The sequence below is a fragment of the Martes martes genome (assembly GCF_963455335.1).
Source record: "Martes martes genome assembly, chromosome: 9".
NCBI classification, from domain to species: domain Eukaryota; kingdom Metazoa; phylum Chordata; class Mammalia; order Carnivora; family Mustelidae; genus Martes; species Martes martes.
The window spans coordinates 13350784-13370342 of NC_137896.1; positions in this window are offsets into that span (position 1 = coordinate 13350784).

Genomic DNA, 19559 nt, shown 5'->3' on the forward strand with positions numbered 1-19559 from the left:
TCTGTAGCCTACCCACTATTTGCTTATTGCCCCCTAGAATGTCAGCTTTACAAGGGCAGGGGTTTCCACATTTTTATTTCTCGCTACATCCTTAGCAGGAATAGGGGCTTGCCCATAGTTGGTGCTCAAAAATAAATCTGTTGAATGAATAAACCCAGGCATGGATACAGATATTGATAAAGATATTGGTATAAAGAAAGACCTGAGAACGCTCCCCGAGGGTCTCTGTTTGGTGGCATCATGGGGACCTATTGTCCCCTGCTTTGTGCCGATCTGTATTTTACGAATGTTGCTGCAATGACTGGTCATTATTTTTGCAATCTGAAAGAACACATAGATAATAATTTTTAGAAGTGGAATGCAAGGGATTCCTTGCACTGAATCTTTATCTTCCTCTTTCAGCACATTCCTCTTTATTCTCTTACTGTGTCAGCAGAGAAGCAGAACGCCCCCCCTTGGGCACAGGCTGCTGAGCTCTGGGAGGCAGGGAGGGGAGGGGCGAGCAAGTGCACTTTCCTTCCCTAGAGGTACAGAGAAGAAACCCAGAGGCATCCCTTGCTGTCCCTCACTTCCCGTCCCTCACCAAGACCCAGGGATCTTTCTCCAAACCACATCCTAAGTCTGATCATGTCTCTGTCCATTGCCCCGACCTGGCCCAAGCCAAGGTCACCTCTTGTTGGAGGACTGCTCCAATCCCTTTCTCCTTCTGCAGTTCCTTTGCCCTAAGAGAAGATGTAGAGACATCACTGCTGTCTTTAAAGCCCCCGGAGCGGCCCCCACTGCTCTTAAAATGAAGACCAACACCCCGCCGCTGTTGTCCACAAGCTGGCCTGGTCTGGCTGCAGCTCACTCTTCTCCCTTCGCCATTCTCCGGCCCAGGACGCCCTTCCAGCCTATCCTTCAACACGCCAGGCATGTTCCCCGTGGAAACCCCCATCGGCAGCTCCTTCTTCGGCAAGCTGACCCCTTGCCATCATCCAGGTCCCACTCTGGATGTCCCTTCCTCTGAAAGACTGTCCCCTGGGGCCACCACGCAGGAGCTCCCCAACATATCACCTTGGTGCCCCCCCACACCATGGCAAGCTCCAGATTTGAAATGACCCTGGGTATTGTCTGTCTCCCCAGACCTCGGTCTCCTTGCTTCTTACGTGCCCAAACCCCCCCCACCCCGGCCCAACCCAGCCTGGTACATGGTGACATAAAACACCCGCTCCACAGCCATCACTCAGCGACTGCGGAGGGTTTGAAGAGCTTGTCAGACCCTGCAAAAGTCTTCTGATAGAACATTCTGTGAAAAGCCAGGCTACAAAATCAGGTTGAGTCCACCTGGGTTGGAAAACTAACAAAACATAACAGAAAGCATCAACAGCTTTGCCTGGGAAAAAGACAGGAAGAAAACGCTCACTGTTTAAAATTTTAGCTGTCCCTGGAGGTGGGAACATGGGCAGTGTCGATTTCTTTGTTCTGCTTTTTTGTATTTTCCGCATTTTCCTTGAGGCACACCTATTTACACGGAGCAAGAGCGCGACGGAAAAGCAGCGAAGGAACTCTCGCGCCCTCTGCTGCTCGTTGTCTGGTACTGCAGGGCACCTCCTTGGAGAGGCCCCAAGTGGAGCATTTGGGGGTGGGGGAGCATTTGGGGGGTGGGAGGGGAAAGGGCCTCGCCAAAGTATGGAAGCGGGTTTTCCCTGTATTCGACGTGGATGAGAGGAGGGATCATGACAGACTCCCCCAGGCCCCTGGGAATCTTTCCAAATTCCCCTGTCCTCGTCCTTTCTGGAACACCCCCAGAACTCCACCACCCACCTCCTGCTCCTCCTCTCCTCCGCTCTGAATGAGCCCCTCCCTCCCAGCTCCCGCCCCCACAGGAGGACAGCAGGGTCCGGCTTTCTGGGTTGAAATAGCTCTGACCCCTCCTGCCTGTTGTCCCTGGACATAGTACTTAACTATTCTGGACCTCAGTATTCTCATCCGCACAATGGGGTGGTGATAAATGAGGGCTCACCAGCCTCGGCACTACTGACGTTCTGGGCCAGATACTGCTTGTTGTGGGGGCTGCCCTCTGCCCTGTAGGAAGGTTCACGGCATCCCTGGCCTCCCCTCTAGATGCCGGCAGCACCCTGCCCCCTGGTTATGGTGACCCATGACAAGAAAGGGTCTCCAGATCCCTCCCCCCAGGGGGCACATTTGTCCCTGGGTGAGAACCACTGCACTCTCCGTTTGTATTATGAGACCCCACCCCTCCCGACACTCTGCTGTTAGATGCTCAGAAAACACCCACCTGAATAACTGAAGAATCATTTAGGGATTGTTTGCTCTGATAAGAAAATGGGGTCTAGGAGGGGAGGAAGAAGAGCAGAGAGCGATGGAAAGGGAGCCTGTGACTCCCTCCTCTCTGCCTGCGTCCCCACCCCAGCTGGCTGCAGCCCACACGCACGTGAGGTTAGCTCACATTCCTGGTCCCCAGCCTGTCCCCCGGCTCTGCCTGAACAGGCCCCAGGCTGCAGAGGTGGGGCAGGTCTCCCAGGCCCCCTTTGCGCTGGGTCTGTTGTGCTTGGCGCTGCCTACAGGCCTCCACAGCTAGGAGAGGAGAACGTGTTCAATTAACCTAGAAAAACAATAGCAGAAAGGGTCAGGGTCATTGTGAAAAAAGCAGAAGTGGTGAGAAGATTCCGCACGCAGGTCTCTGTGGGCGCGGTGAGGGAGGCCGAGCAGCCTGGCCTGACTGGGAGGACCTGCAGCAGAGCGGGGGCGTCGCTGTGCCCCTCAAGGGGACAGGGCCAGCTAGGAAAACAGACGCGCTCCACTCCTCGGCCTGTGGAGCGTCCATCCCGCAGTGTGGAGGCAAGGAAAATACAGTGGGATCCAAGTCTCCCTGGGTTCTCCCTTGGCTGGAGGGGAGAGACCACAGCATTGGCTCATGGAGGTGTTTGCAGATTCTTGGGGGCTTCTGCCAGGGGGAGGGGGATCTTACCTCCTCAGGTCCTGGGGAGAGAAGATCTTTCTAGCTCCAGAGCCTGGAGCTCGGGGCGCCAGAGATCAAAACAGAGGAGGTGGGTCAGCAGCGGGACCTTGTCCTCTGGAGCTGGGGACTCTGCCCCTGAGGAGGGGGCCCCTGATGTTTCCAGTGACCCCTCAGGTCCTGAGTGCATTTCAGGGCCGGGCACTGGGCCATGCACTTTACAAACTGTATCCACTAACCCCTGATAACCATCCAGTGTGATTGCTTCCAGTCACCCATGTATTCATTCAGCAAACACTCGCTGAGCACCTACTATGAACACACTTATTGAGCACCTACTGTGTGCATACTTGTTGAGCACCTACTGTGTGCCAGGTTCTAGGCTCAGGAGGAGAGAGGCAATGGTGAGACGATCCCAGGTGTGGGGATGCAGAGCAGCCTCTGGTCTCCTACAGCACGGGTGGCAAGGCAGAGGGGAGCGGCCACTCTGGAGAACCTTCCAGAGGGCTCTTCCAAGCCCAAACACACGCTCATCATACGACCCAGTGATCCCACTCTGGGTGTCGAGCCTGGAAAATTGAAAGGCTCTGTTCACGCAAAAAAAACAAAACAAAACAAAAAAAACCCTACACATGAACTTTAAGAGCAACTTCTTCATAATTACCCCAAACCGGAAACGAGCCAGATGCCCTCACCGGCATAGACACACAGCGGCACATGGGAAACCAAAATTCAATGATACAAAACCAGGGATCTCAGAAGCATTACACCGAGAGAAAGCAGCCAGTCTCCAAGGCTATCAACTGCCCAATTCATTTCTATGACATTCGAGAAAAGGCAAAACTTCAAGGGCAGAGAACAGATGGCCAATAGATGCGGGAGAAAGGGGAGTCAGCAAAGGGGCAGATATTTTGGTAGGTGATGCAGCTGTTCTCTATCTTGATTGTGGGGCTATTTCAGGCTTGTTCAGAGTAAGTTCAGCTCTTACTGTGAGTGAGGTGGGAGCCAAGGGGGTTCCTGAGCAGGAACAGGGATGCTTCTTCCACGGTCCAGGAGGGAAAGGTGACCACAATGGAGGTAAGGAGCAGGGGTCTGATTCTGGGTGCACCTTGAAGGTGGTTTTTCCAACCGATCAGGTGTGAGGTATGGGTGAAAGAGAGCCCGCAAAGATGACTCATGTACTCAGGGCTGAGCTTCTAGAAGAATGGACCTGTCACATACAGAGATGGGGCGGGGGGGGGGGGTGTCTGGTGGAGAAATATGTGTAAGGCGGAAAGCCAGGAGTTCCTTTATCATCCCTAATTTACAGACCAGGAAGCTGGAGTCCAAAGAGAATGACTCACTGGCCCTGGGTCACACAGCCAGCAAGGGACTGAGATGAGATTTGAAACACATCTGCCCGACTCCTGAGTTTTACTTAACCTGCAAGGTCCTGTTCCAGCCTAAGAAACAGCTGAGACAAATGTTGTGCAAAATGGGGTTCTCCAGGCTTGTTAGAAATGCAAATGCTTGCATTCTGCCCAAGAAGGTATTTGCATTGCTTCATTCTGTTCATAAGGAAGTTTGTATCATCACCTGTGCTTTTGGCTGCTCATCACATCATCCACAAGAAGTTTAAACTGTAAAGTTTTCTAGAAAGCATATCATATAACAAGAAGTCCTGAATCAGATGGTCCCAGGGCTGGTGAATTCAGCATCTCCATTATGTCAAACATGAGATGAGGATCCACGCCTCCACACTTCTCTTGGTCTTTTCCTCATGGCCTCAAGATGGCTGCCGTAGCTCCATGTATCCTGACACTATCCAAGGAAAGGACAGATAGAAAAGAAATTTCTCAAATGTCTCTGTCTTATCACACAACAAAATCCCTCCTGGAAGCCTCCAGGAAATATCCACTTACTTCTCATTGGCCAGAACCGAGACACATAGGCCCAATAATAAACCAATCGTAAGCAAAAGGGAATGATTTAGACCAATTTCAACTCACCTCCTGGGACTGGGGGTAAATCATCTCTCTACTGAGCACACGGCCATCTGCTCTGCTCTATGCTGGAACAAAATGGGAGCTCTCTTAGCCAGGAAGAAAGAGAGGACAGCTGCCAAGCAGAGACACAGTCTGCCATGGGCCCCAGAGAAGGATTTTATGTGTTATCTTTAAATAAGGTTATACCCAAGTCACAGAGAAGCACCTCCAGAATTGATAGCAGAAGAGATCATAGAAAATCATTAAACTTGAGTCCACTATCAGACCACATTAACGACTACTTTAAAATAAATCCCACCATCCCTGTCTCTGTCTCTACCTAGTACTGATGGATTGTGGGGGGTGTGTGTGTGCGTGAGAGAGAGAGGTATGAATTTTAAAATCTGACTTTATAAAAGTGACTTCACTTTGGGTAATTGTTTTGGGCTACCCACCCCCCTTTCTTTCTGTATTTCTCTTTCCTTTCCAGTTTTTCACTACAGAGAGACTAGCTCAGGCTTCTCTTGGTTTCTGAGAGTCCCCGTTCCATCCTCACATCACCCAACGAGGTGGGTTTCATCCGTCCTGTTGCATAGATGAGAACACAAGGGTCCGGGGGTAGGAGTCGCTCCCCAGGGCTGCTCCGGCAACGCCAGCTCTCCACCCCACCACCTACGGACAGCGGACCCTCTCCCTGATTTCCACTAGGGAACTAGGGAAGTACTCGGGAAACCGGCCCTGGTATTTCACGGACACGGCTGGCCACGGGACCAAGATGGAGCCAAGAAAGGCCCTTATTGTAGGAGACTCCCAGGATTTTCTCCCCCACCCCTGCACTCTGAAAGTTGAAGCCTGCAGCCACCCAGCTCTGAAACCTTTCAAAAGATGCCCGCAGCGCCCTCATGTGTCTGTGTGGTGTAATAACATCTGAGGTTTTCTTTAAAAATAGTTAACAATGCCCAACACCCGTGGCTCAGTTGGTTAAGCCTCTGACTCTTGGTTTCAGCTCAGGTGATGAGCTCAGGGTCCTGGGGTGGAGCTCTGTATGGGGTTCCTCGCTCAGCGGGGAGTCTGCTTATCTTCCTTTCTGTGCCCCTCCCCCCAACTGGCGTGCGGGCGCGCGTGTGTGTGTGCGTGTGTGTGTGTGTTTTCTCTCTCAAATAAATAAATCTTTTAAAAAATAGTAACAATGAAAAAAATAGTAACAATGATAATAATAAGAATGGCTGATGTGACAAGCAATGTATTAAAAAATTTAAACAACATCACAGAGTTGATATGAAGTTTTTCTTTGGACTGTTATATATGACTATGCCAAAAACAAAAACAAAAAATTTACATAGCACACAAAAGTAGAGAGTGAAAAGCTATTTCCCGGGGCGCCTGGGTGGCTCAGTGGGTTAAAGCCTCTGCCTTCCGCTCAGCTCATGATCCCAGCGACTCAGCCGGGAGCCTGCTTCCCCCCCCCCCCACCCCGCCTGCCTCTCTGCCTACTTGTGATCTCTGTCTGTCAAATAAATAAATAAAATCTTAAAAAGAAAGAAAAAAAGCTATCTCCTTCTTACTCTGTATCCCATGATGTGAAAAGTGCCTCTCCATATTGAGCGGTGCATAACCTGGCCAACCTTGTGATGCGGACCTGATGGGGAGTCTATGTGCAAATGTTATCTGTGGGATAAATGCTTAGACACAGAATTGCATTTGTCTGCAGACCTTTTCCAGGGACAATCTGCACCACGGGAGTCACAACCCTGGCGCTAGTGGCAGAGCAGACATTTTCCCCACTATTTCCTTCACTCGAAATTATGATTGAACACCTCCTGGATGCGAGGCATTGTGTTAAGTCGCATGAGAGACTCTGGGAAAAATCAGACTCACTGGTCCACAAAGGCATGATTTCAAGGCTCTCTAGGAGGCAGCGAGGCTGCCGCCCACCCCTGCCTTGACAGGCCTTGCCAACCCCCTGGGGGTGGCACAGTCTGTGCCCTGCTGATGGAGGAGCTCATTCCTGGGATGCGATCCAATAAGCAACCAGGCATGGCTTGCTAATGGCAGCACCTCTCAGAGCAGTTGGTGCTGCCTGATGGGAAAACAAGGACTTCAGAGTCAGACGCGGCTGGTGGCAAGCCTCAGTGGATGACACTGCACGGGCTTCGTGACCTTGCTGAAACGTGAATTTCTTTACCGATAAAATCTGAGTAACAGTGACTTTGGGGTGTCGGGGAAACTGAGGTGCTTCCGCAATATTTGCTGACAAGATGAAATTCTTGATGGGAGTTAAGCTAAGGAGATATTTAAGAGGAGGCATGTTTCATGGGTGCCTGGGTGGCTCAGTGGGTTAAGTGGCCAACTTTGGGTTTCTGTTGCGGTCTTGACCTCGGGGTCGTGGGATCCAGCCCTGCGTGGGGCTCCACACTTAGCACGGAGCTCCTTGCCCCTCTCCCTCTCCTCCACCCCCTGCTCTCTCTCTCTCTCTCTCTCTCTCGAATAAATAAATAAAACTCTTTGAAAATCATTTTAAAAAAAGACTAGGCATGTTGCAGATGAAATGCTTAATCATCTTTCCTCCTGGGATACGATTCTCCTCTCTCTGCATCACCCAGTTCTCTTGTTTGCAAGTGAAAGAAAAAAATGACATGAACTGGCTTAAATGAACGAAAAGAAATTTATTGACTCAAATCTAAAATGTTCTTTATCTTCCCTCTGCCTGCGATCTTGGCCTCGTTCTCAACCAGGTTCTCCTTGATGACACCATGAAGGCAGACATGGCTCCAGGTTACATCCTAGTCCCTTAGGAATCCGGTGAAAAAAACGAGACCCTGCGCAACCTTAGCCATCATTCCCAGGATGCAGTATTGTTGGCTCTGATTGGCTCGGTTTTGGCCACGCCCCCACACTTGAGCCAATCACGGTAGCCAGGAAGGCGGGGGGGGGATGAAATGCCCTCATTGGCCAGGCAGGAGATGGGGGTGGATCCCCGAGGAGAGGAGAGGGTGAAGAGGAGTGAGCCATGTCCGACCAACCGGTCCTCGGTCCTGCTACTCCATCCTTCGAAAAGAGTCTGTGGACTCCGCCTTGTAGGAGCGGTATCGTCCCAAAGGGGCCAGAGAGTGAAAAGGAAATGGAGCTGTGTCCCATACTGGAGTTGAAGCCGACTGGAGATGACAGCTGTCGAAGCTGCGAGGCAGGGCGGAGAGGGGAAGGGAGGTCCGAATGGGTCCGAATGTCCAAAGTGTTGAAAGGAGAGATGCAGGCAGTGGGATGTAAGGATGGGACTCCTTCTGCCTTCAGTTGCGCGGAAACCCCAGAGGCCAGGAGTAGCACGATGGGTAGCCGGTGCCCTTCTCTCCATCTGTGCGGGAATTGCAAAGGGGATGGTCAAAATGGACTTTGGGACCCTTAGCTCAGGGCCTACCTTGAGGAGGTCGGAGAAGCTGAAAGAGAGGGCTGACTTGGGGAGACACTGCTTTGGACCTCACTGTGCACCCCCAGTCTCCTGAACAAACTAGTGCCAGATCCAGGCCTAGAAAATTCTCGGAGTCCGAGATGGTGGCTGCTTAGCCTCTGCGGAGCGGTGCGTGGCTGCCAGCCCCAGGAGGAAGTAGCTCTAGAGAGGGTGGAAGCCGTGAATCTCTTCCAGGAACTAGTTCTGAGTCCCATGGAGGCAGCTGGACTGGGGTCACTTGGGATTCCCAGTGAGAGGTCTACCTGGAAATGGGAAGAATACAGGGGAAGGTGCTGGACCCCAGGGGGCCAAGGGTCTAGGGGCCAAATGGAAAGTGGCCAGCCACAGGAGAGAACCCCTGCATCTCAGGGAGCTCGTTCAGGAAGCTCATTCCCAGTGGGCGGAGTTGTCAAGAACCTCTCTCTCTCTCACCCTAATAATAGAAGGAATCAGCCGCAAACACTCCCTGAGCCCAGAAAGCACGATGCCGCGTCCTTAACAACACCGGCCAAGTGAGGCCTTCACCTCCTGAGTCCAATGGCGGTGGGGAGGATAAGAAGTGAGAGTAGGGGTAGGGGAGAGGTGGAACATGAATAAAATTAGAAACTTTGACACGAGGTGACATGTTAATTGCTGAATTTAGATCGTTGGTGCGCTTCGAAGTGACAGAGGGATGAGACTGTTCTCATCATCATATTGCCATCTATCATTATCTAGAAGTGAGCAGGAAAGCTACGGGAACTGCCTGACAGATCATACCGACCAGGACCCAGGAGTGCATGTGGGTGGGCAGCGGGAGGGAAAGAAGGGCTGCCGAGGCACCTTCGGACCTCCACTCTTTCAGTGCCCCGGATGTGCGAGGCAAAAATACAATGACCGTGGGCGCCGGGAACGCCCGCCTTCCCACGTTGTCTAGAATGAGGCTTCAGGTCAGGCTACCGAAGGGGTGGCCCTGGAAGGCTGGAAATCTCAGGGGCTGACTTGCGGGTCACGTTGTGATTATCTTCAAAAATTAACCCACAACAGGGTTAGAGAAGTCAGTATGGCCACTGGGGAGGGGCTGTCAGAAAGCCTTAAATGCTGTTCTGATCGGAGGATGTTGATAAAGAGTGCTGTGTATTTGGAGCAAAGCTGTTTTATCTCCTGCCAGAGGCTACCCGATCTGGTTTCAACCATCAAGGATCTTGGGGACTTATTTTGTGCCCAACACTGTGCAGATACACTTCCAGGAGAAGGCAATGGACTTGGGTGTCCAAATGCAACATAACTGCCAAATTCACCCACCTCCCGAGATGTCGATCTGATTGAGAGACAGCCTCAGAGAAAGTTTTTGGCTTCATATGTCAGAAACCACCGACTCGGCCCATCAAACCCAGAGATTTAGGATGACATTGGACCCCAAATCTGGAAGAACTTAGCAACCTCACGGTGCCAAATCCAGAGGGAAAATATGCACACAGAGAAACCAGAAAAGCATGGAACCACAGGGAGAGAGAAGGAAAAATGAAAACACTCTGTTTCCACTGGCAGAATCAGTCTTTGCCAGGAAAACTGGAATGTTGACTTGGTACGCACATAATTCAATTTTCTACACACTCAGAAGTAAAGAAAAAGCCAGATGCTGGGAGAAATTGCTGATACAGTTTTTAACATTGGCAAAGGCAATATGGGTATGAATTCAGTCTCATGTGAAATACTCAACGATCTAGAATGGTGAATGTCACAACGTTTTATATACAGCGTGATCTCAGTGATGTGAAAATATCCACGTATCCAGATGTCTGTCTGCCTTTCTAACTAGCTCGATTTATAAAAGACAAAAGATAAGATGAATATTCACCAAAGTGTTGTTAGTAACTGGTAGGACAGTTTTTATCCTTGATCTTTATATTTTTCAGCGTTTTGCAATTTTTTAAGGTGAAAAATATATTTGAAGTGAAATTTTTTAACCTAATTGATGCCTTCATTATACTAACAAGGCGCGTGTACCCAAATTTGTATCAACGATCTAAGAGGGTAGAAGATTCTAAATGAACTACTCTCCTTTCCTATCTTTGCAACACTCCTAGGCCTCACTGATTTGAGAAAACTACTGTTAGAATTTTTTGCTTCTCTTTTTTTTTTTTTTAGTCTTACCATTATATGTTTATACCAGGAGAGAAAAGCGGGGAGAGTCTATAGCAAACCAAAGATTCAAGCAGCATCCAAGGGGAGGGGCTGATACTCTGCGCCACCTGGTGGCTTGATTTCAGAATGCAGGCCTAGAGTGGCCAGATCGTTTTCAAGAGAAACAGTCATATATAAAATGTCCCAAATTTCAAAAATTGGCAAGTAACTCGAAAATTTTAAAAGCAATGTCTGGGCCATACGGAAAATGGTGGAGGGCCATTTTTTACAGCATTGAGGCCTCTTGCTTTAAGAACTAAATGTTGGGACACCTGGGTGACTCATTTGGTTAAGCATGTCTTCAGCTCAGGTCATGATCTTGGGGTCCTAGGATCAAGCTCGAGTTGGGCTCCTTGCTCAGTGGGGAACCTGCTTCTCCCTCTCCCTTTGTCCATCTCCCTACTTATTCTCTCCTTTGAAATGAAATCTTTTTTAAAAAAGAAATAAATCTAAAGTACTGTTTCTTAAATTATCCACCCTAAACAATTTCCAGTGGTAAGAGAGGCAGAATTTTGTTCACATACATCCCCTCCACTGCTCCTTCTTCCTTTAACCTCCTTGTTTTTATTTGTTACATTCTTGCTTATTCTACCAGTGGCCTTTATGACTCTATACATTTGCATTCTATCTTTTTAAAAAAGATTTTATTTTTATTTATTTGTCAGAGAGAGAGCAGAAGAGAGAGCAGAAGCTCCGGGCAGAACAGGCAGAGGGAGAAGCAGGGTCCCCACAGAGCAAGGAGCCGAATGTGGAACTTGATCCCAGGACCCTGGGATTATGACCTGAGCCAAAGGCAGGCACCCAACCCACTGAGCCACCCAGGCGTCCCCCATCTTAAAAGTTTTATCAACTTTTTACGACCTCCACAATGTAAGAGCAAGAAAACATCTTTTTTTTTTTTTTTAAATCTCTGTGGAGCTATTCCCCTTTACTATGTATCTGAAACATTCTACACACTTTACATTCACTTATTTATTCATTCATTCAATAAAAATATTCATTAAGTGTCTACTTACATGCCTGGCAAGTTCCTCGTGGAACTTCTATTCTAGCAGGGGATATGGTTAACAAATTAACAAGTAAGCAGGAATTCAGATATACAGTATCTCGGAGAGAGCCCAGGGCCAAGGAGGGGCAATAAAGCAGGGATGTGGGAATGTGAAGTCTCAGTGTGCGCGTGTGCGTGTGCGTGTGTGTGTGTGTGTGTGTGTTGTGTGTGTGAGTGTGAGTGTGATGCGTTAGCTAGAATAGCCAAGGACAGCATTCCTAAGGAAATGACTTCAGACTCACAGACGTAGGAAAGCAAGGGGGTGGGCCATACAAGGTCCTGCCCTGTGTACATTCCCACCAAAAGGTACTAGAAGAGATAAGGACAGGCGGCTGAGCGTGTCAGATGTGTTGGGAGAACAGTGAAGCTGGAGCTGACCGAGCAAGAGGGAGATTGAGAGAAACTGAGGCCAGAGAGGAAAGGGTAAGCGATCTAGGGAGGGCCGACCAGGTCGTGGTAATATGTGCTCCTCTGAGTAAGGGGGGGAGCCATGGGGACATCAGGTCAGAAGAATGACGTGGACTGAATTTTAGGTTCTGGAAGGATCCTTGTGGCTGCTCCAAGGAGCCTAGAGAAGGCAAGGACCGAAGCAGGGAGCCGGTTATAAGGCTAGTACGATCCTGTAGGTGAGACGTGGTCGTGGTGGTGGTGGGTATCCTTTATCACCATCAGTGGTGATGGAGGGATAATGAGAAAGGCTGAGTTTGCAGAGCCTGCAGGATTTGCTGACAGACTGAACATGAGAGCAAAAAAGAGCACTCAGGGATGCCTCCAAGGTTTCCATCAGAACCCCCAAGGTGTCCAACGGAACAATTCGAAGGACGAGGCTGCCTTTTACCTATCTTCCTAATCTGACTTCATCTGTCATTAGAGATAGGAGGCTAGATGGATGGACAGCAAGATGCAGTTAGGGGCTAGCCTTGAGGGGTAGGGTGTGGGTGGTTTGTATTTTTCTCTCTCTCAGAATTTTCTATTTTTGAAAGCCACCCCTGTACTGTTATTTTATTTTAGGGCTTTTGGGCACAGCAAGAATAAACTCAGTAAGTGAGGTAAACACACTTCCTACCTGATTGGACTCTGGATTAGCTGACACTTACTGCATAACAAACAATCCCCAAATCTTAAACTAAGGTTTCTTTTTTGCTTTCGAATGGTTTGAGTTGGCTGGTACAGCCTTGCTTCACGCTGCAGGTTAGGTTCAGGTCTGAAACAGGTTTCTCATTCTGCAGTCCAGCTGGATGGGCTGGAGCAAGAGGGATGTGGGAGTTCCCAGAGGAGAGAAAGGGAACACCTTTCCAAAGCCTCTTAATGTCTAGGCTGGGAACTGGCACCTTGTGACTTTAGCCCACACCCTATTGGCTAGAGCAAGTCACATGACCAGGCTCGCAAGTGCCCTCCCCACCCCCGCCATGAGGCAGGGGGCAGGAGCGAGTATTTGCCCAACAATAATGGAACCTACCACAGCCTTCCCTTTGACCTTATTGTTTGTAGTACATTTTATTGAGTTTCTTTAAACTTTTATTACAAATTTTGATATGGTTATTTTTGAAGTTTTTGACAATACAGAGAAGCATATTAACCAGATTAAAATTGCCTCTTACTCTACTCCCTGGAGAGAGAAACTTTGTTGATATTGTGATGGTTGGCCAAGCAGAGTAGAAAGTTTGTGTACACAGCAGTGGCCGAGGCGTTCGGACGGGAGTGGACATTTGGCCTCAGATGTCGCATTGGCTTTTGGAATGTTGAAGAGACAAATGCCCACTTTATAGTTATTTCTGGGGTCCCTAAAACTCTGTGACACTGGTGGTTCTGTAACTGGGTAGGTATCCATCCCTCTCATCAATGAAGCACACAACACATGTTATTTGCCTTCTAGATAAACTGGGGGCTTACAAAACTCTATCTCTTTAGATACCGACATTGTGTTGGTTAGCTTAAAAATAAATGTAACATTTATTATTGCAAGAATAGCAATGTGGCAGAGAGAACTTTTGGGATCATATCTCAGTAACCACCAATCCAGTCTGTCAAGTCCGGAGAGCTGGGACGGCACCACGCCCCAAATCTGAAAGAACTTACTTACTTTGTAGTGCCAAATCCAGTGGGAAATACAGATTGTGGAAGGTATTGACTTTATAGGCAATATTGTTATGTGCAAAACTGTTAAAGATTCTCAACTATCATAATAAAAAAAGACACATGTGAATATGACTTTCTGTGTAATATTTTGGTATGCCACCCTTCATAACATTAAATAATTCTTAAGAACTACATTTGATTAAAGTTATTTAACTTTATTTGGAATATGAAGCTTTCAACCTAATAACCTACTCGGGAACTCTTCACGTTCTTGGGAGGATGGATTAAAAGCAAAATGTCAGCTTTTCCACTTCAGAATTTCATGAGGTGGAAAAACTCCAAAACCATGTACCCAACCATCCGTGATCATTCTTCTGTATTCTGGCCGGAACCCAGCATGTGAGGGTCTGGAAACACTTTCAAAGCATGGCTCTGTGAAAATTCTGTCTCATGTCACAATTCCCTCCTCCTCCTAAGCCACTGATGAGAAAGTATTCATGCTGGAGAGTGAAATGAACAACGACGGAAACTGAGTCTGGCCCTGGGTCGGAGCAAGATCTGGGGGCAGCCCTGGAGTGGGGCAGGAAGCCCTGTCCTCTTCTGAGGAGAACGCTTTGGAGGATCCCCACTCCGTGGGGGCGCACAGACCTTCACAGCTGAGAAAGTGATTTCCCATCTGGTATTTCTACTTCTCCAGTAAACCTTTGATGTAGGGCCTTCTGCCATCTCGATTTTATAGTTGGGGAAACTGAGGCTCACAGAGGCAAAATGACTTGCCCAAGGTCACGAAACCAGCAAGTAATGGAGGCAGACCTCAAAGCGGGGTCTCCTGCTTCACACATTGTGCCCTTTCTGGGCCCTCCCTCTTGACCAGGTCATCTCTTCAAGTAATCCATTTGCACCTCCCCCCACCCCCTGCAACTCCTTTCAGATCAGCTTTGTGCCAGGGAAGCCCGCGATCCTTGATCAAATAATAACCAAGACAGTACATAAAACCTACGGTGCACATCAGGGCAGAGTCACCCCCTGAAGATCGCCCACCTGCGCCACAAACTGCCTGATTCAGTAGCGATCCCCCCATCTGTGGGGGCGTGCAAGCAGAGCTGGACACACACATGGCTGACATGTAATAGGGAGAAGTGTGCCGAGTGATAACCAGCATCTAGTCCTCTTCTCAGGCCAGGGGTACCCTGATTTTCCTTTGAGGTGTCACCTCCTCCCCTCTCAGCTGTAGGGTTTAGGGTGATGAGCTCCTCAACTGGGTTCAATAGTGTCCCCTCAAAATTGACATCCACCCAGAACCTGTGAATGTGACTTTTTATTTGGAAATTAAGTCTTTGCTGATGTAATCAAGTTAAGATGAGGTCATATGGCATCTGGGCAGGCTCTGAGTCCAGTGACAAGTTCCTTCTAAGGAGAGGGAAATTAAATGGAGACACAGCCTGAAGGAGACCCCACGGAGAGGGAGGGAAGCGTGGGTGGGACGCAGTGACGACCCGACCCCAGGACCGCGGAGAATCTTCCAGAAGCTGGAAGAGGCAAGGCAGGATTTTTCCTGAGATCCTTCAGAGAGAATGTAGCCCTGCTGACACTTGATGCAGACCTCCAGCCTCCAGAAATTTCTGTTGTTTGTTTTCTGGTGTGTGATACCTTGTAAGTGCCCCTCTAGAATAGTAACAGGACCCCATGGTCAGCTCCTGCTTGATTTAAGCTAATTTGCATCCCCATCTCCTGGCTCACCAGGACTGGCTCCGAATTGGACGTTTAACCCAATCAGAACTAATAAAATGCTGGAAGGTGTCAAGCTAGACTTACCTGTAAATTTCTGAGCAGAAATTTCCTTGTAATTTAAGCCTGTTCAGTTTCAGTTTCATTTAGTTACTTAGTTATTTATGAGAGAGAGAGTGGGAGAGCATGAGCCGGGTGGCGGGGGGGGGGGGGGGGGGGGGGGGGAGGGGCAGAGGGAGGTGCAGGGGGAGAGGGAGAAGCAGGTTGCCCCCTGAGCAGGGAGCCCACTTCGGGGCTCCATCCCAGGACCCCGGGATCATGACCTGAGCTGAAGGCAGACGCTTAACCCACTGAGCCGCCCAGACGCCCCTCTCAGTTTCAGTTTCCATGTGAGAGCTTCCCAGCTACTAGAACAATGTGGCTCAAGCAGCCCCAGCGATCTGAGTTGATTTTTACCTTTTTTTTGACCATCTCTTTTAATGAGCCTAGAAATAAATTCTGGATTCTTCTGGACATTCCCCAACCCTAGTCCTAAAAGAAGGCAAATAATTGAGAAGGCAATGTCACAACCATATATTCAAGACGTACCTGTTAATCCTAGCTCACACCCTAACCCCAGGAGCAAGGGCTGGGCATGGAACTCGGGAAGAATTTGCTAGAGGGAAATGTAAGGGATTCTCCTACGGGGTGAGACGAAGATTCAGGTGCCCGGACATATGCAAGTGACGATATTTTGGAGGAAATCTCCCACCCAGCCTTGTAAGCCAAAAAAGATGGTCACCAGGGCTTCTCCATGACTGCCACTGCTGAGCTCCAGGCTTTGGGCATTTCTGGGAGATCCTAGGGGCGGCTCTCGGGCTGTGGCTCACAGCTCCTCTCCAGACCCTGGCTGATTCAATTTCAGGGACTCACTTAAATAAACAAATAAACAAACAAACATATAGTAGTTTTGTAAACTATGGTCACAAAACTAAGTTTGGAAGTGAATATTTATTTAAAGAAAAGAAATCACCATAAATCTGGCATGTTAAAAAAGCTAGCAAATACTATAAACATCCCCAAATTAGGAAAAACAATGAGTTTTCAATACTGTTGCTATTATCTGCCCAATCCTTCTTGTTTTACTATATTTTTGGTACAGACTGTTTTCTTAGGACAAGAATTTCTTAAGTTCCTTTTCTTTAGAGATAATAAAAAGATAATAAAATCTTTCCTTGAGGGGCAACTGGGTGGCTCAGTCTTTGGGCATCTGCCTTTTCTGCTCAGGTCATGATCCCGGGGTTGACTCCTACGTCTGGCTCCCTGCTCCCGGGGGAGCCTGCTTCTGCCTCTCCCACTCCCCCTGCTTATGTTCCCTCTCTCACTGTGTCTCTCTCTGTCAAATAAATACATAAAATCTTTAAAAGAAATTCTTTTCTTGGGCATGGTGTCGTTTTTTTTTTTATTACTGATGTTATAGAAAAATTTCTTTCAGATTCACAACTCACATCTGTGGCCTCCTTCCCAGGGCTTGGCGAGGCGGGGGTGGGGGGAGTTCCCACCTAGGGTGGTGGGTACAGGGGAGCTGCAGACTGTTGACCTCCTTGGGTGATGCCGTCCCTCTCTCCTCCAGGGCCACCCAGTTCCCTCCAGCCCTGGTTGCCTCCTGGCCTGGCCTGGGGGACAGGCCATGGGTGGCATGGCCATGAGGACCTCGACAGAGGGGTCCATTGACCCGAACTTAGTCACATGACCCCTTCTCTTGTAAGGGAAGCTAGGAAACAGCATCCATCGTTAGCTAACTAGCCACGCATGCAGCTACAACAAAAGGATTTCTGTTGCTAAAAGACAAAAGGAGAGCGTGGATCTGGGGGGACAATTAGTCAATTAGTCCTCTCCGCCACAGGGCTTGCCTGGATATTGTCCTCACCCCTTCTGCTCACTCACACTGACCCGCACTCAGTCACTTGGCCACATCCGGCTGCCAGGGGATCTGGGGGCTGCAGTGTGGGGTCTGCGCAGCCGTGTTTCCAGCTAAACACTGGGGCTCTGGTGCAATTGCTTAAGAGAGAGAACAGATTTGGGGGGGCGGCGTCTGTCCCACTTCCGAGAACTTGTGCTCATCCAGTGAAATCTGAGGCCAGGGAGAGGTTTTGATGAGGGAACAGAAGGGGAGCAGAGGACAAAGCAGAAGCAGACACCGTGCCACCTGCCCCCAGCCCCCCACTCCGGGTTGGGACAGCTGTGACATTCTTCCAGGAATCTCCCAACTATCTTAATGTTAATACCTTGCTAGAGGGGGAAGAACCACCTTAACCGGACAAAGGCAAGCCTGGGTTATTTTGTAGGTCCTCCTTAGCAAACGAAAGTTCTCCCAAACCCTCCCCCTTTTCCTCACCTCCCCCAACCCCATAGTATATGATCAGCCACCTGTCATGACCCTGGGGCAGCAGCTCTTTCCGCCCACAGGTCCTGTCCCCGAGCTTTATTTCCTCCCATTCTGTAAATTGCCTTTTAAATGAGGTGAGTCTGTCTTGAGCTCCCGGGTTTCAGAGTGAAACCGGTTTGTCAGGTTGTATGACCTTTCTCCGACAGCTTTCTCGGCCCACAGAGGGAAGATGGGATTAGCATGGCTTAAGTCTGCAGAAGGGCGTCTGTGGGGCTGATTACCAGGTTGGGATTTGGGATCTAGTTTGGACAAGAGGGAGAGTGAAGCCCTTGAACCTCTCCCTGGATGCTGGAAAAGCAGTGGGGTCGGGCACCGGCAGGTGGAGGTCAAAGGTCTCGGTGAGGTCAGAGAACTGTTACCTTGGGGAGCATTAGAACATTAGCAGAAATGTTAGGATATGGTGATGCGCAAGTCGGATATTTGAAATGAAACATTTCAAGTATATTTCCCATTGTATGTGTTTAAGGTGGAAGAGGTCAGGGGGAACGTGGGACCACAGAGATTACTCCCCAGGAGGGGCCAGACTGGTGAGGGGTCATCCACGCAGATGCTGGGTGGCTGGGAGGCTGGCAGGAGCCTGGAGAGGAGAGGGTCAGCCGTGTGCCTCGTAAGCCTCTGTTCCTTGATCTACAAGACAGGCATGGAAACTCCGCTCCCTAGTGTGATGGTCTCAGATATGGGAAGGGTTTGCTTTCCCATCTGGTCTCTACACTTCCTCCTTCACCTCTGGATGGCCAGTCCTGCAGAAGTCCCAGGCAGATAACGATGGCATCTACAGAGCCTTCTCCTCCACCAGAGGAACCCAAGGCACAACCGCCTCTGATGACATCTGCTGCAGGGACCTCGCTCTAAACTGGGTCCACAGTGACCCCATGAACCCTGCTCTCCGGGAGGGGCTGATGTGGGAACAACAAACGCCACCTCTTTCTTGATGCTTATGGCTTCCTGACCTTTGGTATGTACCGAAGAGTGGGAAGCTTATGACCCATGGCCTTTGTAACGATTTTAGGTTCACAAACATCATATAAATAAGTTGCAGGGAAAATATTAGGGCTTCGAGCCAGTGGCCAAGAAAGAATTCTTGAGACATCTTTGGCAGAAAAAGGTGGTTTTATTAAAGTACAGGGACAGGACCCGGGGGCAGAAAGAGGTGTGCTGGGGTCATGAGGAGCGGCCCATTCATTATATACTTTCAAGCTGGGAGGGGTTAGGGACAGTGTAAGTCTCTAAGGAATTTTGGAAGCAAGGTTTCCAGGACCTTGAGAGGGCTAGCTAGTGTTGGGAAAAGGTCACTTATTACTGTCGAGTAAAACCCGAGTCATGAGCTCCTTCCGATGTGTATCAGTGGGCCATATGCTTGGAGGATGATTGCCAACATGCATCTTGCGGGGTAGAGATAAAGGAAGTTTCCAAAGGAATTTTTATACGTTAAGGTAGACTTACAGGATCCTGGGGCACTGGGCTAAGACTGCCTCTTGCCTTTAGTGAAGTATTAACATCGAGGCAGCTGAGTTCCTAGAGGAAGGTCACCCTGCCTGTTTCAAGGACTTGTCAATGGGATATCAGTACTAGGAAATTTAAAAATTTTTCTTTTGCCTTTGTTTCCCACATCAAATACACTGCATCACATCATTGTTCTTCCAAGCCAGACAAAGACAGAGTCTTAGGTTGGTGCTGTTTTGTCTTGAAGCCTCTCTCACACTTGCTAAACTCCCTTTTTCATTACAGTAGTGCCCTCA